Raw genomic sequence first — 25,696 nt, forward strand, 5'->3', positions numbered from 1 at the left:
AATTTCTACCTTTTGTAGTAATAATACCCTCAACTACAATTAAGGATGAAATTATAAATAAAAAAGTATCTCCATTCAATTTAGGTCATCATGTGACACTAATAAAGATTTAAAATATAAAATTTTTTTAAAAAAATTCCATTAGTCTACCTAATTGATGTTTGCACAGATTAAATTTTTAATCTATAATCTATAGTAATATATATAAATGTGGGAATAGGAGGAGATAATGAGATTTTCGATAGTGCTTTTAATGAATTTGAATATCTTAGAAAAATAACCTTACTCATGACTAATTAGAAAATTATATTTTATTAATTGATTGGATATAATTTATTAAAATTATTTTTTAAATAAATACATATAGATAATTAAGCATTTTCAAAATTTTAAGTTTTATTTTTTTTCATTTAAGTTTTTAATAAATATATATGACAAGGAGAAATTTGAAAATTTTATTTTTAAATTTTTTTTAAATATTTGATTCTATTTTTGTTATAATTTAAAATATTTTATCTAGAAAAGAAAAAAAAATATATTTTTCGTAATATTTTTTTCTGTGTTTGTATAATTTGGTTGGATATATATTTTTTAAAAACAATTTTTCAAATAAAATACACATAATTAAGCTTTTCAAAATTTTTAAATTTAAATTTTTATTTTTTTAAACTTTACTTAAAAAAAATGAACACATGTATGTACGATGACGAATAATTGAAAATTTTAATTTGAAAAATGTATATAATATTTTATTACTATATTTATATATCTATGTATATTGAAAAATATTTATTAAGTGATATTATGATTCTGAAAATCAGACCGGACCACTGTGATTCAACTGGAACCAAACTATAATCTGGTCCGGGTTGAATATTTAAAACGGAAATTTCAATACCGGATAAGAACCGCTACAGGCCGGTGAAAAACGGGTAAAAGCAAGCGAACCGAACTGGTCATAACTACAGTTCGATTAAAAAAAAAAAAACGGTGACTTTTCTGATGCATTTGTGTTTCACTTTCTTCTTTAAGGTTTCTGCTCACTCTCTATTGTCAGTCCCGGAAGATGAGAAGAGGAAGAAAAATGAACTCTTATTTAAGATAAAGAAAACTAATTATATGCCCGGAAATGAAAAACTAAAATGAATATAAAATATATAAAAGAATTTCAGATCTGTGATACACAAATAATATATGTAAGGAAAGTTACTATCTTTCAAACTCATTTTTCTGTAAGAAGGAAATGCTTTAATGACGATTTTAAGGATTTTTATTGGGACCAAGAAGCTCATTATAGTGACCAGAAAGTAAAGAACCACCGTCTACTGCCGCCTCTCTCTTTTTCTTTGCAAACACAACCTATCTCTGTCTATTTGTTCCCCTGACTCTCTCTTTCATGCAAATATTTTTAGTGGGACCAAACTAATGGAGTGGAAATGTTATTGGGCTTGGGCATTGCATTTGCCTTGCCTCTAATAGTCTAAATGCCCACAAGCCAATCTATTTTAAGAATAGTGTTTTTTTATTATTGTTATTTAATTCATAAAACCTCATGGGTTTTATGTTATCAAAAAAATCAATAGTTTTTAGTATAATGAGATATTAAAATTATTTTTAAGATCACTAATTTGCGATTTAAATTCTAATTAGAGCTTAATAAACACACAAAAAAACAAAAAGTTTAGAATTGTAGCAAGCAATAGTATAGACGGCTGAAGACAATTGTTTTTTTTCATAATATTAAATTTAGTATTGTTTATCCTTTTTATAAAGATTATTTAGTATGTATAAATTTATACATTTAATTGTATTTAAAAATATTCTATATAAAAATCCGGTTGAACCGTATTGAATCCGGTTGAACCTTTCGGTTCGATGAACCCTACCTTCACCAGTTTAATGGCATCCAGTCCTCAGAATATGGGTGATATTGTAGAATTGTGTATATACAATTATAATGAATTTTAAATAAATGACGATATAAATAAAACTAAAATGTGTGTCTATATATATACTACTGTTTTATTAATTAATTGTTATATTCACATTAATCTTATATGAAATTTTATTTTAATGTTATAAAAATCTAAATAATATAAGACAAATATAATCAATATTGAATATTAGAAAATAAAAACGAGTACCAATAACAAGTAGAAGTGAGTAATGACATAAAAAATTGGACGAATACGAAAAACGAGTAAAGTCAACATGCAACACACGTCATAAGAAGACTAGTATATATACAAGTGAGAATGGGTAGGGAACATTGAGATGACCAAAAATACCCCTATTAAATTTATGAATTGAGAATTAAAAATATAATTAAGAATTTTAATTGGATTGGTTAACAAAATAAATGTAATTTAATTTTAATTGGTCATATTAATTTCCTATTTAAAATTTAAATTCTATTGGATAAAATAAGAGATTATATTATATACTATATAAGATATATAATAAATACAGTAATATTATTCGGTTTAATCTTTCTTATAACTAGAACCAGTGGTTCTGAAATAAAAAATGACGGTTTTGGAATAATGATCATGCCTAGCATGTATCTAGTAAAGTTTTTTAAAAAAATTAAAATCATATAAAATTTTAATATATCATTGAATTTCATAAAATCCAGCCTTTAGATGTATAATTTTCTACTTGTGTCAAATTTAGCTAATAAAAATGATACCTTTTGTCTCTAAAATGACAAATTTTTCAACCTAACAAACCAATGAAGTCCTTATCTATGAACAAAAACAAAGATCATTTATGCTCCGAATTTGAATCTCACCCTTACTCCTCTTTAATTGTAACCTCATTAAAAGGATGCTAACTTTCTCATATAAGTAATTGAGAATTGTTACAACAAAATATAGAAAATAAACAGATTGATTGAAGAGTATTAAATTTTTTACAAGGTTATAAAAAAACATTGCAATTAAATATAGAAAATTCAAATTGTACTTAACAACTCCCATGAAAAAATCAACTATATCAATTAATTGTCTATATATTTACCATAAACAATATGCTATGTCTTTACTAACAAATTATTCATCAAACAGTGACACTCTTCCTTTCGCAAAGTATAAAATAATAGCAAATCTAAGACTTTGTTTATTTCCTAACAATAAATAACTTTTATATATAAAAGTAAGAATGAGTGGGAAAACATTGGATTGCCAAAGACGCCCTATTAAATTTACGAATGTACATAAATATTATTAAGGATTTAAATTTAATTGATTGAAAAAGTAAACGTAATTTAATTTTGATTGGGCATTAATTTTCTATTTAAATATAAATCTATTGGATAAAATAAAAAATTATATTATATATTATATAAGGTATATGTATAAATATGGTAATACATTTCGATTACACCCATGGCCACGGTTCCGGAACCGGCGGTTCCGGTTCCAGAAAAGCTGAAACTGGAACCGAACCGAAAAGGTCCGGTTCCGGTTTGGAACCGTCCGGTTTTGGTTTGGAACCGTCCGGTTCTGGTTTCGGTTCCGGTTCCGGTTCCGATCCGATTACAAAACCGACAGTTTCGATTGGTTTTCCGGCGAATCGCATAATTTTAAATTTTAAATTTTGAATGCCGGTTTAAAAAAAAAAATTTATTTGAACATAAAAAATTAAAAAATACACCTAAAAATTTTAAAATTTGAAACCGGTTTAAAAAAAAAATTATTTCAACATAAAAAATTAAAAAATACACCTAAAAAATTTTAAATTTTGAAGACCGGTTTAAAAAAAATATTTGAACATAAAAAATTAAAAAATACACCTAAAAAATTAAAAAAATACTTCAATTAAATTTATTTTTTTAAAGACTTGAATTGTTGAGTGTTGAACATAATTATTTTTTTTAAAAAAAATTTCAACTGAATTTTTTTTTTTTAAGTTTGAACATAATTTAAAAAAAAAAAAATTGGGCTTGAACTTAAATTTTTTTTTTTGTTTAAAAAAAAAATTAAGTTGCCTACGTATCCTCTTGGGGTTTAGAGAAATCAAAGCCCACGTAGTTCTTACTTACCTTATATCAGTTTCACCCCTTTTACCTTAATCGCTATTTGCACTACCGATTGATGTTCCCGTTGAGGACCCATCGTATAAATCAAATAAATCTTTATTTTCTTTTGGATTTTCTTGGGCTCTTAGTTCGGCTTTGGTCCAATCATCCACGCATGGTTGTGCTTCTAGTGAATCGGGTGTCATACGAGATCGTGTTTCATCAAGTATGTTTCCTCCTTGACTAAAAGCTTGTTCAACCGCAACAGTGGAGACCGGAGCTGCTAAAATTTGTTTTGCAAGTAAAGAAAGAATTGGAAAAGTATTTGCGTGACGACTCCACCAATCTAAAATTGGAAAATCTGTATCTGCATAATCATCACCAAACTCAAAAGAAGTTGTTAAATAATTATCAAATTCAGAAATAGAACTGGATTCCCTTGTTCTTTTTTATCTTTGTAATAAAACTTGTTGAGCAACACCAACATCACTTACCCTTTGTGTTGGAAATTGTGGAATATTAGATTGAGAAGAAGTAGAAGTAGAAGTAGATGAACTAGAAACTTGAATAAATTCATTATATAATTGCATAATATTTTGTTTAACTTCATGCATTACTACATTTATATTAACATTATCTTCTACATCAAGATTTAATACATCATAATAAATAGTCAAATAATCACATAAAACATCCATTCTACATCTAGGATCAAATACAATAGCAACAAGATAAAGAGGTAGTATATTTTTAAAATAAGATAACCATTTTTTTTCATTGAAAAAATACAATCTTTTAATAAATCATCATTTTGAAATTCTTGGAGTGCAGTAACAATATTAATACACATAGGTAAAAATAAATTAGATGTGGGATAATAAACCCCACTAAATTTATAGGTAGCATCATTAAAAATTTTTAAAATATCTAAAATTTTTGCACAAATCTCCCAATTTTGTGGATATAAATTAATATCCTCAATATTATTAGTAACAAAAAAGCATAATAATTCTTTATAAGAAAAAGACTCGTTTAGTAATTCATATGTTGAATTCCAACGAGTTGGGACATCCCTTGGAAAACGTTTTGGTCTTTTATTATTTTCTTTACAAAATTTAGCCCAACTTTTCATCACTTGGGGATGTGTCCATAAATATGAAATAGCTTTTTTAATTGGAGAAATAAAAGAATCAATAATTTTTAAACCATCTTGTACACATAAATTTAAAACATGGCATGCACATCTTATATGAAAAAATTTACCACCAATATTTGGTTCACAAATTTTTTTAAGTTCAATAATTGATCTAGTATTTGCAGAAGCATTATCAAATGAAATTGAAAAAATTTTTTTTGTCAACTTATATTCATCTAAAATTGAAACAATTACTCTATAAATATTATTTGCAGTATGTTTATCATCAAAAACACGAAAACCAATAATTCTTTTTTGAATTTTCCAATCATCATCAATCCAATGACATGTAATACCCATATAAGAATGCATTTGCCAATGATCACTCCAAACATCACAACAAATTGAAACACGAATTTTCAATTGAGAAAATAAAAGCTCTAACTCTTTTTTTCCTTTATTATATAAAGAAATAATAGTTCGTTTTATAGTATTTCTTGGTACTCTTTTAGCACAAGGATTTAAAGCTTTTTGACAATAATTATTAAAACCTACTTTTTCACCAAAACTAAAAGATAAATGTTCCATAGAAATCATTTTTGCTAATTCTTCTTTTTGTATTTTTTCAGAATATTTAAATAAAGAAAGGTTAGAAGCGTACCCGGAAATTTGTTGTTGAGACCGATCAACTCCTATTTTTGTTGGATGTTTTGTCTCCAAATGCTTCCAAAATGATCCATAGCCGCCCGCTTGTTTAAATTTATAAGATTTTCCACAATAATTGCAAATTACATCGTACATTTTCTCACCTTTGAATTTTTTTGTGAAATGAATGGAGAATATGTCGGAACTTTGTCTTGCTCTTGTAACAATTTTTGCTCGTTGCTCTTGCTCTTGCTCTTCATCTTCTTGAAATTGCTCATTAAATTCGGATTCTTGAGTTGGAATATCCAAATTTTCATTTGGAAAACCCTCAAAATTAAATTGGTCGGGAATCATATCATAGATGTCGTTTGTAGGGATAGATGATTCTCCAATTTTTCCCTTGCCCTTACCCAAATTTGAGTTTCCTCCACTTGCCATTATATGATAATAAAATATAATTTGGAAAATTGAATAAAAAAAATTAGAGAGAATAATTACTTAATAAGAGAGATTGTAGAGTAGAGAAGAATAAATGAATAATATAGAGTAGAGTGTAGTATATTGTAGAGAGAGTAAGTAGAGAGTGTAGTATATTGTAGAGAGAGTTGAGATTTTTTTGTAATGAATTTGTAAATAAAATGAGGTATTTATAATAAATCCAAAAATACCCTTGAAACTAGCCGTTATGTAGCCGTTTATGGCTGTTGGGAGGGGTAATTAAGACATTTCACAACAAATTTAAAAAAAAAACTGCAAAAATATGACAGTTTCAACGGCTAGAACCGCCGGTTCGAACCGGTGGTTCTAACCGGACGGAGAACCGGCGGTTCCAGTCCGATTCCGACCGGTTCTCTGGAACTGCCGGTTCTGGTTCCTTATTTGCTGGAACCGGAACCGAACCGAATTTTTTCGGTTTCGATTCCGGTTTGTCCCGGTTTCGGTTCTCACCGGTTCCAGTTACGGTTCCGAGCCGGTTCGAACCGACGGTTCCGGTTCCCGGAACCATAATATGGCCATGACTAAGTGGAACTGGTGGCTTTGAAACTGAAAACATATAATATAATATAATATTAAATAAGGTGTATAATGTATATATTAAATACGGTAATATATACATATTATGTGATAATATATACCTATTATATGGTAAAATAATATAATATAGTAATATTGTGTGATGGATACTAAATAAGGTATATATTAACTATGGTAAGAATATAAAATCTTTAAAAATTTTAATTTTATTGGTTGAAAAATTGAAACACCCCGAATTTTTATTTTTGAAATCTTTGGATTTTTATTTAATTAAAAAATCGGGAATTTTGACCGTGTGGGCTGTAAATGTAATACAGTCTTAATTCGAGCCCAAATTTTCGAATTGGGCCCAAGCCCAAATATAATGTCGAAAATTTTGAATCGAGAACAGTTAAATTTTCGAATAATAATATGAAGTCCAGCAATTAATCTATTATGTATATATATAAATTAATTTTCCTAAAAATCAAATATCATAATCGTTCATATTTTATTAATATTGAGTAAAGGGAGAAAATATTATGGAACCAAACTAAATAATTAAAATAAATCGAACCGGGCCTTAAAACCAAATTGATCTTTCGAAAACCACACAAATAGCTTGAAAACCAAGTGAAAAACCTGTAAACCGAGCAAAAATCGAGCCGAATCATTAAATTAGACCAAACCAGTTCGAATCGAACCGAAATGGTCTAGAAGCCCCAAGATTTTTTTTCTTTTTTTTTTTCTTTTTTTTCTTTTCTCTTTTCCCTTCTTCTTCCTTGCGCCAGCGCCATGCGCGCGACCCTCCTCTCTCCTTCCTCCCTCCACTGATTTTTCCGGCGGCCTTGTCACCACCGAACGGTTCCAGTCCTCCCCTTCATCGACGGCGAGCTTCTCGCTCTCCTTCTTCGTCTCCGATTCTGGCGAAGCATGGGAATCACGAGCGAGTCGCGATTCCGTTTCACTCGTGACAGTCGCGTCATCTGCTTTCACCTTCAAGTTTCCGACATTTTCCAGCTGAGTAAGTCAATCCCCAACATTCATCCGTTTAATTTATGAATTCCTTGATCAAAGATTGAGGTTTTGAATCGTGAATAAAACTATTGCATAAATCTAGACCCTAGCTCCTGCTGTCATACATTTTTTTTAAGGAAAAATTTGATTCTCTAATTTAGTTTAAATTATTAGCTAAGTTAATGGATAAGTTTAGCATGAACAAGGGAATTTTAGTTAAGAATAGATATAGCATGATTATGACAGCAACATTATCGCTAGTACTTGATCTATTGCAGGAATTTATAAATTTAGCTACTGTTTAGGCGAATGTGAATAGAAATTTTGAATTTTTGCTCTTGAAATCGGTATATAAATGATTCCTATATTGGGATGGTTAGATTATTGCGTTTATTATAAATCCTTGTGAAGAATTAAGCATTCTTTAGGTTAAAAATAACTAGTTAGCTTTATGGTCAAGTTCTCGATATCTTAGGAAGGAGGAATTGAATTGTTTCCAATTTGAATGAGTTATAAACTGAATTTTTATTAAAAAAAAAAATGTGCAAAACCAGGGGATATATTATGGGTACTAAATAGGAAATCTTGAATTCCTTGAGCTAGCAGTAATTATTTAGTTGATTTCTTGAATTATAGTGTTTGGGATGAATATGCGAAGTCATAAACCAAGTTCTTAATGCGATATGAGCTTAAGTTTAAGGAAAAATATATTTTTCTTGGGCACAGTCGCTATTTCAGGTACTTCGTACCATTTTAAATAATTGGTATGGAAACAGATGTATGTATATATATTTATATTTTCAATACTCTTATGTTGGTTAGTGTTGGTTACTGCTTGATAGCAATATTCTTGCTAAATTAATGATTCAATTGAAAAACTCTTTAGCTATATCTAGAAGTGGTATTTTTATGTTAAGACGGAGAAATTTATGAAGCTTTAGTTATATGTTTAAGTTTCGAGTTGAGTTATCTAGTAGAAGTATTTACTAACTTGGAAGTTAATTGAAATATTAGTTATTAATAGTTAGTCTAGAACTTTAATAAATGTTTAATGATATTGTTTATACCTTAAGCAAAGAATTATTGATAATATTCCTAGAATAGTTGAAGGTCTTTTAATTTGTAAATTATGGTTGATTGGTGATATATTATTGAAGGCGGATGGGTATTTGATTTGATTGATTGCCCGACGGATGGGCTGTGTGGATTGAGTTAATATTGAATGAAATTTTTGATATTTAAACAGGTGGATAGTCCCATTTTTAGGGGAAATGCTGCCGAAATTTCAGTAAAACCTAGGCTACACATAATTAATAAGTTTATTTAGATTAATTCTATAACTTGATATTTAATAAATAAAGTGCTCTGATTATTTTATTATTATCATGATTATTCATTTAATTATTCAATTATTTATTTATTTCATCATTGTTGTTTATTGTTAATTTTTTTATTTATTTAGTTATTTGCATTTGAGAATGGATGTCTAATTGTGCATTGCATTACGATGTTTAATTGATTAATATGCTTGCATTTAATTGCAATACTTGATTAATTGTGTTGTGATATTGCTGTGCTTTGTTTGTGTGGAATTGGGATGAAGTGGGTCACCATGGGACTGTGAGACCGTACCGTTATATGGATCCAATATGATTACCGTTAGCCGGGTAAATGGGAGATCGACGCCCCCGTGTGCACCTACCGTTACCATTACCGTTAACCACGGGTTGGCTTCTCGTCGTTGCGCACCGGACAGTCTAGATTTGATCGCAGCCCGCAGGGTGGCCTCCTGTTGTGAGCGCTTGATGATCTAGATTGGATGGAGACCACCAGGTTGCCTCCTGTTGGTATGAAAAAGAAAAGAGAGGATAGAAAAACAATGAGAGGGCTGGTCAAGTGAGGATTAGACCGGTCGGCCAGTATGGGGGATCGGCTCCCTGGTGCACATGTGAGAGGATGAGCCATGTGGGAGGACGGCTCATCGAGGGTTCGGTGACTCCACTGACTAATTTCCACGTGATGTGATTATATGAAGATGTTAATGATTGTGAGTGCTGGTGATGTGCCATTTGTGTGACTGGCTGCGTGAGCATATAACTAGTCGGATGACTAGATTGATATGTTTACATATTTGTGTGACTGCGTGTGTTATGGAATAATTATCACTCCTTAGAAAACTCACATGTCTTGTTTAATTTTTCAGGAAGTAAGTTTGTCTTTAATCCGGTTAAGCTATGTTCCTTCGTCGCAGAGCTAGAAAGAAAATTTTCCTAGACCAATGAATATTTTGCTATGTATCTAGATGTATAAAAATCTATATACATCTATTAGTTAGTGACTCCGCAGTTGTAGAATTTGTATACAATTAGTCGTGTATTAACATAGACAATATAATTATGTGAGCCCATATAAAAAAATGTGGTGTATTGAAAATTGGGCTCGAACTATGGAATGTTGAAGATGATAAATTTGGACCGAGGTATAATAAAATCTTGAGATATATTTTTCATATAAATATGGGCTAAATGTTTAAAATTTATATTGAGATAGCAAATTTTAGTGTTTCAGGCTTACTACGGGCCTCGGGGGCCTTAAGCTTACCTGGGCCCTAGTGCCGGTCCGGCCCATGAAAATGAGTCGTGACAAAAATAAAGGTAATTTAATTTTAATTTGTTATATTATACTAAGTACATATGAAAATATGTTAAGAATATAATATGTTTTTGATACTTGCACGAGATGTCCAGATTCGTGTTTATTTTAACAGTCCATGATAAACTTAATTAATCCCGCTCAACCTCAGAGGCAAAAGGGCTAGCCTCGGAGGAGTTTGCTTGCGTAGGATCGAACCCATGATCTAAGCCATGGTGATTAACCTCGCAATTGCTCTTTACCACTAAGCTACCCCATTCTAGATTAAGAATATAATATGTTTAATTATTATTTTTAATAAATCTTTAATTGATTGGTTTCTCATATTTTAGTAATATAGACAATGTATATTATATTATATACGGAAAAAATTAAGTTAATTAAATTTAGATCGTGATAAGAAAATTTAAGTTGATTGATAAGTAATTTTATTTTCATTAAAATTTGGTTATCAAATTATAATAATATTTTATTATTATAAATATGTTATTTCCTTAATTGTTGAATTTTTTTGTTTTATTATTTCATAAAATGTTATTTTTTTCTATTTTATGAATACTCTTAGATTTTTAGTAATATAAATTATTGATAATATTATAATTTATTATAAAAATTAATAAAATTACACACGCGCGCACACACACACACACACATATATATATATATATATAATTTTCATTTACTTGCAATGTGTGAAAAATCCACGAATACAAACAACGTGCAATACACGTTCGAGAAAACTGATCTATATTATATAAATATGGGAATAAAGGAGAACAATGAGATTTTAATGATACCCTTAGTGACATTTAAGATATGTTAAAGTAGCATTGGTAATGCCCAAGTCAAAAATTTTCAATTAAAAATAGATATAAATTTTCTTTGCTTTGATTAAAAATAGATATAATTTTAAGTTTTAACTTTTTTGAATTTATTTTATTTAAATAAAGAACACGGCATTCAAAAATTTTTTAAGCTTTTAAATTTTCAAATTTATATTTTAAACTAGTTGAAAGTTTGCGCTTTGCTCAAGTTGATTGCTTTATTGTTGTATATTATATTTTACAAATTGTATTTAATATATTATTAAAATATCTATTTTTCCACAAGTTGCATTATTAAATTAACATATTATAGATATTGTAATAATTTAAATAATTATAAAATTTAATTCCTATTTAGGTAATTCTACGTAGATAATTTAAAAAATTTAAATATCATATATTAGCATAGATAATTCTATAAAATTGCTATGATTCAAATAATTCAATATAGATAATATGTCGATTAATATTATTTATAATTAATTATTACATAACATAGAAAATATAGGAAAATTAAAAAATTAAATATTAATATATAATAATTCCAAATAAAAAGTTATTTTAGTTTAATTTAATATATAGAACTTGAATAGATTAAAAATAGAAAGTTTTATACAAAACAAAGTCTTAACTATTTTTATTTTTATTTAAAAAATTTGAATTCCAAAATTTTAAAGGTTTTAAATGCCTAATTTTTAGGTTTTAATTATATATATATATATATATATATAACCACAATATTCAATTAAAAAAATAAATTTTCAGCAATTTCGTAAACAAACTATATAAATCTATATTTTTTTAACTTATTAATCATTATAGTCACTACCACCAATGATTATTTACCACCGACCACGACGTAGAACGGTTACGTGAATGAGAAAAACTATTATATTCCGTCAGAAGTTTTGATCAATAACGTATGATCGAACGAATTAAGATGGAGAAATTGATTCTCAAACAAGTTTATTATTATAAATAATGAATAAAGATAATGAGTGGTTCATAACAGAAAATAACCTATTTATAGGTTTAGGCTTAAATATTAAAAACCTAAAAATAACACAAGAAAACGTAATTAGACAAAACCCTAGTAAGGGTGGCGGCACGGGCGTGCTAGAACTCTCAGAGGCTAGCACGGGGGCATGCTTGTCATGACACGGGTGTGTCGGAACTCAAATCGTAACTAGACTCGATGGCATGGTTGTGCTTGTCATGGCACGGGCTTACTAGGACTTCCAGAGGCTAGCACGGGGCGGGCTTTGGCATGACACGGGCGTGTTAGGGCTTCCAGAGGCTAGCACAGTCAGGCTATCTGTGGCACGAGCGTGCCTAAACTTCTTGGTCTTGGGTGTGCCTCGCATCCTAGACTTCCAGAGTCTGGCACGGGCGTGCTAGAGGTGGCATGGCCGTGCGTCTTCTTCCTTGGTTTGCATCAATCCAAGTCTTCCAAATATTGAAGTGCAAGTTGCTCCGCATCAATCACCCCCACTTCAAAAGAACTCGACCTCGAGTGATCATCATCGGGATAGAATGGAAATAAGTCAGCAACATTGAAAGTCTTGGAAATCTTCATGTCTTCTGGCAGGTCAAGTACATAGGCATTATCATTAATCTTCTAAAGTATCTGAAATGGCCCAATCTTTTTGGCTTCAAGCTTCTTCTATCCTCCGCCACGCTCCTTGCGAAGATACACCATGACCCAATCTCCCACTGTAAAAGATTTGTGTCGCCGGTGTTTATCAACTGCAGCTTTATATTTTTCATTGGCAGTAGTGATGAATTGCTGCACTCGCTTGAATACTTGCACGTGCTCAGAAGCCAAGTGATTAGCTGCGATGCTCTTTTCGACACCTACAGGAAGGGAAAGAAGATCAAGAGTATATGCTGGCACCTTTCGGTAGACAACTACAAATGGGGACATCTTGGTGGAGCTATGGACGGCACTATTGTAAGCAAATTCTGCTTGGGCAAGAGCGAGATCCCACATCTTCTTCTTCTTATTACAAATACACCTCAGAAGATTTCCAAGAGTCCGGTTCACTACCTCAGTTTTCCCATCATTTGGGGATGAGCGGTACTGCTGTAATGAAGTTGGGTGTTGAACCTCTTCCATAAAGTTGTCCAAAAGTGAGCTAGAAACTTTGTGTCTCGATCAGATGTGATTGTTTTGGGAATGCCGTACAAGCGAACAATCTCTTGGAAAAATAACTTCGCTATGTGTGAGGCATCATTAGTTTGCTTGCAAGGAATAAAGTGTGCCATCTTGGAGAACCTGTCTAGAACAACAAAGACAGAGTCAGCTCCACGTTGAGTTCGAGGTAAACCCAACACAAAATCCATGGATAAGTCCTCCCAAGGTTATTCCGGTACAGTCAACGGAGTGTCAAGACCAGTGTTTTGTGAATGGCCTTTTTGTGTTTGGCAAATGGAACACCTTTGTACTAGCTTTCCTGCTTCCTTTTTTAGCTGTGGCCAAAAGAATCGAGACTCCAAACCTGTAATAGTTTTATCTCGCCCCAAATGTCTACTCAACCCTCCACCATGGACTTCTCTGATTAGTTTTTCTTGAAGGGAAGACCGAGGGATGGATAGCCTATTTTCTTTGAATAAGTACCCATCATGAATCAAGAAACTGTCGGTAGGCTGTTTAGCATCAATCTTTGCCCAGGTGGCAGCAAAATCTTCATCCGAGGTGTATAAATCTTTAAAAAAGTCAAACCCAACAATTTCTTGCTTGATTGTGATCAATAGGGCTGCTCTCCTGCTCAAGGCATCTGCTACTATGTTGCATGTACCTGACTTGTGTTTGATGACATAATGGAAAGCACCAAAATAAGTTGCCCAATGTGCATGCATCTTACTTACTTTCTTCTGAGTTTGAAAATGAGTTAAAGCCTGATGATCAGTGTAAATGATGAACTCACGTCCCAACAAATAATGTTCCCAAGTTTTGAAGGCTCGGAAAACTGCATACAATTCTTGCTCATAAGTAGACCATTTCTGCCGAGCTTCATTCAATTTTTCACTAAAAAAATGCAATAGGTTTTCTAGATTGAGACAAGACACCTCCAATTCCAAACCCACAAGCATCACAATCTACTTCAAACAATTTATCAAAGTCAGTTAAAGCAAGAATAGTGGCGGAAGTAAGCTTATCTTTGATTTCTTTGAAGCTATTATTTGCAGCTTCAGTCCATACAAACTGTCGAACTCTCTCCTTCTTCAAACAATCTGTGATGGGAGCTATGATGCTACTAAAGTTCCTGATAAACCGCCTATAGGAAGTGGTAAGACCATGAAAGCTGCGAACTTCAGTGATGTTCTTGGGAATAGGCCAATTTTGAATGGCCTCAATTTTTTTATCATCAACATGAATTCCTTCCGAACTAACTGTTGGCTCAAGAGTCAATTTTATCTTGAGATTTTGATGATTATACAAAACAAATAAATTTAATATTCTTGTATGTGCTAATATTATTTTATGCAGAAATTATTGTTGAAAATTATTGAAGAAATGAAGTTCCTACATCCCAAGATTTTTATTTGAAGACCATGAAGATTAATGAAGATATTTTCTATTGGTTAGTATTATAATAAGTCTTAGGAAATTATTGGAGGATATAGAGTAAATGATATTATAAGCACAAATCTATTTTATCTCTCTCAAAATTGTTTTGAAATGTTTTTGAATAAATTTATTAAGAGGATATAGCCAAAATCTTTACTCTTCACGTTTTCCCATCTAAAATATCTTTGGAGTAAATATTCTTGGTAGCTATTAAATGAAATTCTGCAAAAAGTATTTTCTGATCTAAAAAGCAGTTTCTGATTTAATACAGCTGTCTGTTTCTGATACAGCTGGCTATTTCTGATATAAATGTTACACTATTTTCTAAACTGAATCTTTCATCTCCAAACCTTGCATGTGTAAATATTAAATGTGGTCTAACAGCCCTTTTAATTACAGCCCATGCATTGTCTCTTTAGTCTAAAAATGTCAGAAACTTCATTGCTCATTAAAGCAATAATCTCAACGTTAACTTCAAAAGAGAATATCATCTTTTCATATAAAACTCATTTCCTCTTGTAAAAAGTTGGGGTTTTTGCAAAAGAGTATGAGTCTATTGTTTAAAGTTTAATTCTCTCTAAGCTCTCTCTTCAATCCCCCTATTTCTTTTCGTCTCTTTGCTTCAAGAAAAATTTTTAAGAGAAAAGAAAATTTATTAACAACATTTTCTGAAGAACAGTTCTAATATTTAAATCTGTGTTCTGAATTCGTTTTCTGTTCTTCCTGTGTGATAGGTGTTAGTTTTATAGTATTTTTAGTATAGTTTTTAATTAGAATTTTAGTAAATTTTATCACTTTGATTTGTTTTTAATTCATTTTAAGTATAATTTTGTTCAAAGCTTCCTTGAATCATAACCTACTTGATCTGAAAGAAATTTGCAGGGTTTTGGCACAGAAAAGAGCATTACAAAGTAAAATACTCAGTCTCAAGCACGCCCAGCCTGTGCTAAAAGGCACTCCCGTGCTAAAAACTAAGGAATCAAGTGGAGAGTCAGGAGCAAGCATCGCTAGCCTATGCAAAATGGCAAGCCCGTGCCCAAAAGAAACTTAAGGGTGTGCTTGCCTAGCACGCCCATGACAAAATCTATCTTGGAAGGACAAAGACAAGCACGCCCAACCCGTGCTAATACGCACGCCCAACCCGTGCTAATACGCACGCCCGTGCCACAAAGACTCCTCTGGAGCGTGTTGCATAGCACGACCCGTGCCCAATCAGCCAGAGTTCCAGACCTGAGCACGCCCAAGCAGTGCATCATAGCACGCCCGTGTTTCGAAGGCAGAACTGGCGTCAACTAAAAACGTAAATCAATCCTTTTCTCATATAGGCCCGCATCGGAATGTTTCCTAAACGTACTAAACAAGATCTAGACCTATTTTGGAAGAGAAGGAGTCCTAACTAAGAAGAAATACAAGGTCTAAACAGTCATGATCTCCTATAGAAGATTTTGTATTTAATAAGGATTCTATTTCCTAAACGGAGTCAGATTTGTCTTCAGGAGCTCTATATAAAGAGGGGAGCTTTTCATTAATGGATATCTCGTTTTTGAGTAGTTTTTCTGCATAGTTCTCTTTCTCTCAAAGGTCTCAAGCATCCAAGATTTGTGCCAAGATTCAAGGAAGCCATCTACATAGCTGTTACCTAGTTTTTATCTCTAAACTCTTAACCTTGTTTTTCTTTTCATTGTTTATTACTGATTATGAAGATTGATTCAAGTATTACTGAGTTTTATTTAATTACTATGTCTAGCTAAACTCTTGTACTAGGGATTTGATGTAACTTAATTCGATTCCAATTTATGATATTAGCTTTGTTTTTCATTATTCTTGTTATAGTTTATTATTGAGCTTAAAGCTTCCAGGCAGAATTTTTCCCCTGGATTGAACTATTTCATTAATCACTATTAGGAGAAGAGTTTTTGATATGAAAAAGATAATAAATTACTTGAGAATAATAACTTGATGTAGAAGCTATATGGTTTGACTCAAGGGAGGTTTTCATAAGTTAATGACCTTAGGTTATGAATTTGATAAGTGTAAATTTTATAGTGTTTTTAATATAGTTTTTAGTAGAATTTTAGTAAGTTTTTACTTCTTTAATTTAATTTTAAATCACTTTTAGTGTAATTGTGTTTAAAAGCTTCCTTGGTCTTTAATCCGCTTGATCTAAGAGAAAATTGCAGAAATTTGGCGCAGAAAAGAACTTTAGAATGCAAGGCACTCAGCTTCTAGCACGCCCAGCCCGTGCTGGAAGGCACGCCCGTGCTAGAAGCCAAGTAAACCAAAGGAGAGACAGAAGAGAGCACGGCCAGGGTGTGTCAAAAGACACGGCCGTGCTACAATGGGACCAGGGCGTGTCAAGCATAGCACGCCCATGGCAACTCTAGACAGACTTCCAGAGAAGAGCACGCCCTGCCTGTGCTCTGTAGCACGCCCGTGCCTCAGTACTTCACTAGCCCGTGCTACCTAGCATGCCCCGTGCTTCACTAGCCAGACCTCCAGACTACAGCACGCCCAGACCGTGCCATTAAGCACGCCCGTGCTGCCCAGGCGGAACCAGCGTGAATTTAACACGCAAATCAAGCCTTTCTCACATGGGCCGACTTCAGGGAGTTTCCTAAACACACTAAACAAGACCTGGACCTATTCTTGAAGAAAAAGGAGTCCTAATCAAGAAGAAATCAAGAGCCTAAACAGTTATGAACTCCTATAAAGGATTTTGTGCTAAATAAGGATTCTATTTTCCTAAAAGGAGTCAGACTTGCCTTCAGGATCTCTATATAAAGGGAGGAACTTCTCATAGTAGGGGATCTGGTTTTTTTTTGTGCAACACTTTACATAATTCTCTTCTTCTCAAAGATTTCAAGCTTCAAATAATTGTGCTAAGATTCAAGGAAGCCATCAACATAGTTGTGATACAGTTTTTATTCTAAACTCTTCATCTTGTTTCTTTCTTTATTATTGTATTTAAATATAATGGATGATTCAAGTATGATTGAGCTTAATTTAATTACTATGTCTAGCTAAACTTTTATACTAGAGATTTGATGTAATTTAATTCGATTCCAGCTTATAATATTATATTTATTTTTCTTTGTTCTTGTTATAACTTATTATTGTGCTTAAGGTTTCCAGGCAAAAAAATTCCCCTGGATTGAATTATTTCAATAACCACATTCGGGAGAAGGGTTATTGATATGAACAAGGTAATAATTTACTTGAGAATAATAACTTGATGTGGAAACTATATGGTTTGACTCAAGGGGGGCTTTCATAAGTTAATAAAGTATTAAGTTGTGAATTCATAAAACAACCATAAAACCTAATGATCTGATTCATGTTTAATTTCACTATTAAGATAGGTGATTAAATTGGATTAGAATAGCTAACAATAAATCGGGAGAGCTTGTTAGTAACCTCAGGGTTGTTTTCTCCTACTTGAACAATTAAACTTGATTAATGAACTAATAGAATAAGCTGGATAGAATTAAATGAAATCAAATTCCCTAGTAGCTTAATCCCCTGATTTCTTTTCACCTAAATTTTGTGTTTGATCTCTTTTACTTTGAATTTTATTTACTTTACAGCGAATTCCTTTTATCATCATCTAAATAATAATAGGTTAATATAATTTTGGTAATTGATAAACAATCCCTGTGGATACGATACTTTCTTACTCTATATTACTTGTTGCGATTTCGTACACTTGCGAAAAAACGCTGTCAAGTTTTTGGCGCCGTTGCCGGGGATTGGCGTATCAATATCAATACGAATTACCCTGTTATTAATTTAGACACTCTTTCGTTTTTATTTAATTTTCTTTTAAGTACTGTTCCAGGTTGTTTTATGCAAAGGAGATCAAGGAGGACTGAACCTCTAATCTTTGATCCGGAAATTGAACGAACTCTTCGAAGGCTCAACGCTGCAAGAAAACCACAAGAAGTAAAAATCGAACAACAAGCAGACATGGCCAACGAAAACGAAAACGTAGTTGGACCACCACTTCAACATCCGGTCTGTACCTTAAGGGATTATACAACACCTAATCTGAATGGGACAACCTCAAGTATTACAAGACCTAGGGTAGAAGCTAATAATTTTGAGATTAAACCCGCAATTATCCAAATGCTTTCTACCTCGATCCAATATGGAGGTTTACCTAGTGAAGATCCTAATGCTCACATCACCAATTTTCTGGAAATTTGTGACACTTTCAAACAAAATGGTGTTTCTGAAGATGCAATCAAATTAAGACTTTTTCCATTCACTCTTAGGGATAAGGCTAGATCATGGTTACAATCGTGTCCCGCTGGAAGTTTTACAACATGGGATGAATTAGCTCAAAAATTTCTAGCGAAATTCTTTCCATCCTCAAAAACCACCAAGTTGCGCAATGAGATAATGACATTTGCTCATCATGATCAAGAGAGCTTGTATGAAGCTTGGGAAAGATTCAAGGACTTGCTAAGAAAGTGCCCACATCACAGCTTGCCCAAGTGGTTACAGGTACAAACTTTCTATAATGCATTATCTCCTAACATTAAAATTACCTTAGATGCAGCTGCAGGTGGATCCTTTGAAAAGAAAGGAATTGATGAAGCATATGAGTTAATAGAGGAAATGGCAAGCAACAGCCATTACCAAAACAATACCGAAAGAAGAAGGACCGCAGGAGTCTATGAAATAGACGCCATTACAGCACTTAATGCCAAGGTAGATAACATGGTAAGGAAATTGGACATGTTAACTACTAATCCTGTAAATTCTGTTATGCAAGTGTGTGATAGGTGCAATGGACAACATGGAATTGGGGAATGTATCATGGACTCTTTAAATCCACCAACTTTGGAGCAAGTGAACTATGTGATGAATCAAGGAAGAAAGAATTATCCCTATTCAAATTCAAATGATAACAGGCTAAGAAATCATCCTAATCTATCATATGGTAATCCTAACAATGCCTTGAATGCACCACCTGGTTTCCATCCTCCGGAAAAGAAATCTCATGATGACCTCCTCACTGCTCTTTCCAAATCACACATGGAATTCATGAATGAAACTAGAGAGAACCATAAAATCCAGCAGGCTGCAATAAGAAATTTGGAAATTCAGCGAGGACAGTTCGCAAACATGATGGCATCTCGACCTCAAGGTACGTTACCTAGCAATACTGAAAAGAATCCAAAAGAACAAGTGCAGGCTATCACCTTGAGGAGTGGCAAACAATTAGATGAACCACTGAGGAAAGAAAAGGAGGAAAAAGAACAATCAAAAGTGCCTATCATTGATTTAGAGGAAAAAGAAAAGGTAAAACCCTATGTTCCCCCTGTTCCCTTTCCACAAAGATTAAAGAAAGCACAAGATGACAAGAGCTTCCTCAAGTTTCTGGATGTGTTTAAGAAGCTTCAAATTAATATTCCTTTTGCTGAAGCTCTTGCTCAAATGCCTAGCTATGCTAAATTCCTAAAAGATATCTTGAGCAAGAAACGAAAAATTGATGATCAAGGAACGGTAATGTTAACTGAGGAGTGCAGTGCAATTATCCAAAACAAACTGCCTCCAAAGTTAAAAGATCCAGGAATTTTTTCTATCCCTTGTAACATTGGTAATCTTGACTTTGAAAAGGCTTTGGCAGATTTAGGTGCTAGCATTAATCTTATGTCCTATGAAGTTTTTAAGATGCTAGGTATGGGAGAGCTCAAACCAACAAGGATGTCTTTGCAATTAGCAGATCGTTCAATTAAATATCCTAGAGGGATTGTAGAAGACGTGCTTGTAAAGGTAGGTACATTCATCTTTCCTGTTGATTTTGTTATTCTTGATATTGATGAAGACAGGGAAGGATCTCTAATCCTTGGAAGACCTTTTCTTGCAACTGCAAGAGCATTGATAGATGTCTATGAGGGTAAGTTGACTCTAAGAGTTGGACAGGAAGAGATTGTGTTTGATGTACTTAAATCTTGTAAACTTCCTATGGATCATGGAGACTGTTTTAGAATTGACGTAGTCGATGAATGTGTGGAGACCACTTTGCATGTTGAAAATAACGTTAATGAATCAAGTATCTTGAATGAAAAAGAAAAGGAATCACCTAAGCATGAACTGAAACAACTTCCACCTCATTTAAAACATGCATTTCTAGGTGAGAACCATTCTTTTCCTGTTATTATTTCTTCTCACTTAACGCTTGATCAAGAGGAAAGGTTGTTGCAGGTTTTACAAAGGCACAAGAAAGCATTAGGATGGTCTATCTCAGATTTACAAAGAATAAGCCCAAGTGTGTGCATGCATAAAATCTTGATGGAAGAAAACTACAAACCTTCAATCGAGCACCAAAGGCGACTGAATCCTAACATGAAGGAGGTAGTTAAGGCTGAAATTATTAAACTCTTAGATGCCGGCATCATTTATCCAATTTCAGACAGTAATTGGGTAAGTCCTGTCCAAGTTGTTCCAAAGAAGGGAGGTATGACTGTTATTTCTAATGAAAACAATGAATTAATCCCCACAAGAACAGTCACAGGTTGGCGTGTGTGTATAGATTATAGAAAATTAAATAAAGCAACACGCAAAGATCACTTTCCCCTACCCTTTATTGATCAAATGCTTGAAAGACTTGCAGGTTATCCGTTTTATTGTTTCTTAGATGGCTATTCAGGATACTTCCAAATACCTATAGCCCCTGAAGACCAAGAGAAAACTACTTTCACTTGTCCTTATGGCACTTTTGCCTATAGGAGAATGCCTTTTGGGCTATGCAATGCCCCTGCAACCTTTCAAAGGTGCATGATGTCCATCTTTTCTGATATGGTGGAAAAATTTATTGAAATATTCATGGATGATTTTTCTGTATTTGGTTCTTCCTTCGATGCATGCCTTCATAATTTATCTTTAGTGATGCAACGATGTGAAGATACTAACCTTGTGTTAAATTGGGAAAAATGTCACTTCATGGTTAGTGAAGGTATTGTCCTAGGGCATAAAATCTCTCAAAAGGGGATTGAAGTAGACAAGGCAAAAATTGAGGTAATTGAAAAACTACCTCCCCCTAACACAGTGAAGGGCATAAGAAGTTTTCTTGGGCATGCAGGGTTTTACAGGAGATTCATAAAGGATTTCTCAAAAATTACTAAACCTCTTTGCAATTTATTAGTTAAAGATGTTCCATTTGATTTTGACAAAGAATGTTTAGATGCTTTTAACAGGTTGAAGAAGGAGTTAATCTCAGCCCCGATTATCACTACACCAGATTGGACTTTACCTTTTGAGCTTATGTGTGATGCTAGTGATCATGCTGTAGGAGCTGTTCTTGGACAAAGAAAAGACAAGAAGTTGCATGTTATTTATTATGCAAGTCGCATATTGAATGATGCGCAATTAAACTATGCAACTACGGAAAAAGAATTACTAGCTATTGTTTTTGCTTTTGACAAATTCAGGGCATATCTAATTGGAGCTAAAACAATAGTCTACACAGATCACTCCGCCATCAAATACTTGCTGGAAAAGAAAGATGCAAAGCCAAGACTCATTCGTTGGGTACTTCTATTGCAAGAATTTGACCTAGAAATTCGAGACAAAAAGGGGACCGAGAACCTCATTGCTGACCATCTTTCCAGGCTTGAATTGAGGGAAGAAGACACAAGCGAGCTACAATCAAGGAAATCTTCCCTCATGGCGCAATTGAAATAGTGGATGGTAAGTTGAATCGAAGTTTCAAGGTAAATGCTCAACATTTGAGAAGCTATTATAATGAAACCTTTGAACCCATCAAGACTACAATTGGTCTTGCTTAGCCTAAATTAAGATAAGTGCGTCGAACTTAACGACGTTAAACAAAAGTGCTCATGGGAGACAACCCATCTATTTTTATTAAATTTTCGTCCATTTATTTATTTTTATTCCCTATTTTATTTGTAAAAATCCCAAATTTTCTCCATAAGTGTTCTTTTGTTTAGTTAAGAGTTTTTGTAGGAAAAAGTGGAAATCCAGAACCAAGCACGCCCTAGCCGTGCTGGGTGGCACGCCCGTGCCATGAGATGAGAAGCCAGCCCACCCAGGCGTGCCCCGAAGCACGCCCGTGCATTTTTTCCAAGGTGTTAATACTTGAAGGTCAGAGAAGAGCACGCCTCAGGCGTGCCCATCAGCACGCCCGTGCCATAGAAAAGAGATTAACATACTTGAAGGTCAGAGAAGAGCACGCCCTAACCGTGCTAAGTGGCACGCCCAAGTCGCGCTACGAAGCAAGTCTCAGCAAAGAAAAATGCCCAAGTCCCGAGCGCGACATTCACAAGCGCGAGCGCGACAATTAGAAAAGAGAGTCAGAAGATTTGCAAGAAAAACTCGCGAGCGCATCTCCCATATACACGGGCACGAGCTGAAGTCGCGAGCGCGACATTCATATGCGCGGGCGCGAGAAAGCACCTTTGAGAGGCAGAAAGTTTGCCAGCAAATACGCGAGCGCGACATTCCTATACGCGGGCGCGAGCTGAAGTCGTGAGCGCGACATTCATATGCGCGGGCGCGAGAAAGCACCTTTGAGAGGCAGAAAGTTTGCCAGCAAAATACGCGAGCGCGATTTTCATATGCGCGAGCGCGAAAAGAACTTGAGAGGCAGAGAAGAGCATGCCCAAGCCGTGCTATGTAGCACGCCCGTGCCAGGTACGCCACTTTTGTTGTTTTGCAGGTCAGAGGGGAGCACGCCCAGGCCGTGCTCATCAGCACGGCCGTGCCACGATCAGACCAACTCATTTATTGGCGCCCCTATTTAAAGAGCACGCCTCCAAACTTTCTCTTTTCCATCTCCCCAAACTTTTGCCTATAGGAGAATTAACGGATTTCTCACTCTTCTTTTCTTTTGTTTTATTTCTGTTTAATTTTTCTAATACATTGTCTTGGTTGCTTTCATTTTAGTTTGTTTGTTATTTGAATTTTTATAACTTTTTAGTAGTTTTTTCATGTTTAGTTGCTCTTTTAGCTAAGACACTTTCAGCACCCGATCTATTGTATTGTTCAATACAATGTTGGTAAGGTTTCTTTTTATCTCTTACTGCTTCACTTCTAATAATGCAATAAGTTTGGGGAACTTATACACATTGGGGACAATGTGATTGATTGAATTGGGGGAAGGGAATTTTAGCTAAAATTTTTTGTTTTGTTTAACATGGTTGGAATGATTACAAGCAAGCTTGAAGGTGCTCATGTCTAGTAATAAGTGTTAAACATAATTGATTCTCAATTCTAGCATATTTAAGTTTTGAATTTGAAATTTTGACTCAATCATGTTCATTGATCTAAACTATTTGTTTCTAGACTTTTAAAACATTGATTTTTATGAAAGTTATGATATAAAGGTGTGTTTTACTCTAAAGTATTTTAAACCTTGGCATTCCTAGAACAAAAATTAGAACTTCCTTCGAGGCGAGAAATCGGGAGAGCTGGTTTAGTTTATGTTTGATTGCGCTATTGGAAGATAGGTAATTAGACTAGATTAGAATAGCTAACAATACATCGGGAGAGCTTGTTAGTGATTTCAAGGTTGTTTCTCCTACTTGAACAATTAAAATTGATTAATAAACTAATAAAATAAATTGGATAGAATTAAGTGAAATCAAATTCCCTAGTAGTTTGAATCCTTGATTTCTTTTCACCTAAAATTTTGTTGCTTGATCTCTTTCTGTTTTTATTTTCAAATTTACTTTCCTTATAACAAATCTCTCTTATTGTCATTTAAATAATAATAGGTTAACATAATTTTAGTACTTGATATACAATCCCTGTGGATATGATACTCTTTCACTCTATATTACTTGTTGCAATTTCATACACTTGCGAAAATCTTTGTTAAGTTTTTGGCGCCGTTATCGGGGATTGGCGTTATCAATATCAATACTAATTACCCTATTGTTAATTTAGACATTCTTTTATTTTTATTTAATTTTTCTTTAAGAATTATTTCAGGTGTTTATGCAAAGAAGATAAAAAAGGACTGAACCTCTAGTTTTTGATCCAGAAATTGAAAGAACTTATCATAGGAACAACGCTGCAAGAAAAGCACATGAAATAGAACCTGAACAACAAACAGACATGGCCAACGAAAACGAAAATGAAAATTTAATTAGACCTCCACTTCAACACCCGGCCCGCACCTTGCGGGACTACACAACACCTATCTTAATGGGACAACCTCGAGCATTACAAGACCTCGGGTGGAAGCTAATAATTTTGAAATCAAACCCGCAATTATCCAAATGCTTTCCACCTCAATCCAATATGGGGGTTTGCCTAGTGAAAATCCTAATGCCCATATCACAAATTTCCTGGAAATTTGCGATACTTTCAAATAGAATGTTGTTTCCGAGGATGCAATTAAACTGAGACTTTTTCCTTTCACTCTTAGGGATAAAGCAAGATCCTGGTTACAGTCATGTCCCGCTAGAAGTTTCACAACATGGGAAGAATTAGCTCAAAAGTTCTTAGCAAAATTCTTTCCATTCAAAAACCACAAAACTGCGCAATGAGATAATGACATTTGCTCATCATGATCAAGAAAGCTTGTATGAAGCTTGGGAAAGATTCAAGGACTTGTTGAGAAAGTGCCCACATCACAGTTTGCCTAAGTGGTTACAGGTACAAACTTTCTATAATGCATTAACTCCTAATATCAAAATCACTTTAGATGCAGCTGTAGGTGGATCTTTTGAGAAGAAGGGAATTGATGAGGCGTATGAATTGATAGAGGAGATGGCAAGCAACAACCATTACCAAAACAATTCCGAAAGAAAAAGAACTACAGGAGTCTATAAAATAGATGCCATTACAGC

General features: G+C 33.4%; 2 non-coding genes across 2 annotated transcripts; both read right to left on the bottom strand.

The window, feature by feature from the left end:
- Nucleotides 1–19,256: 19,256 nt before the first annotated feature.
- On the bottom strand, nt 19,257–19,363 carry LOC149495521 (small nucleolar RNA R71). The gene has a single exon (XR_016321543.1). It is a non-coding gene; the product is annotated as a small nucleolar RNA R71 (small nucleolar RNA).
- Nucleotides 19,364–25,379: 6,016 nt separating this feature from the next.
- On the bottom strand, nt 25,380–25,486 carry LOC149495522 (small nucleolar RNA R71). Its single transcript, XR_016321534.1, has one exon. It is a non-coding gene; the product is annotated as a small nucleolar RNA R71 (small nucleolar RNA).
- Between the last annotated feature and the right edge of the window lie 210 nt (nt 25,487–25,696).

This window comes from Jatropha curcas, chromosome 6 (assembly GCF_041381405.1).
Source record: "Jatropha curcas cultivar XTBG-Jc1 chromosome 6, XTBG_Jcur_1.0, whole genome shotgun sequence".
NCBI classification, from domain to species: Eukaryota; Viridiplantae; Streptophyta; class Magnoliopsida; order Malpighiales; family Euphorbiaceae; genus Jatropha; species Jatropha curcas.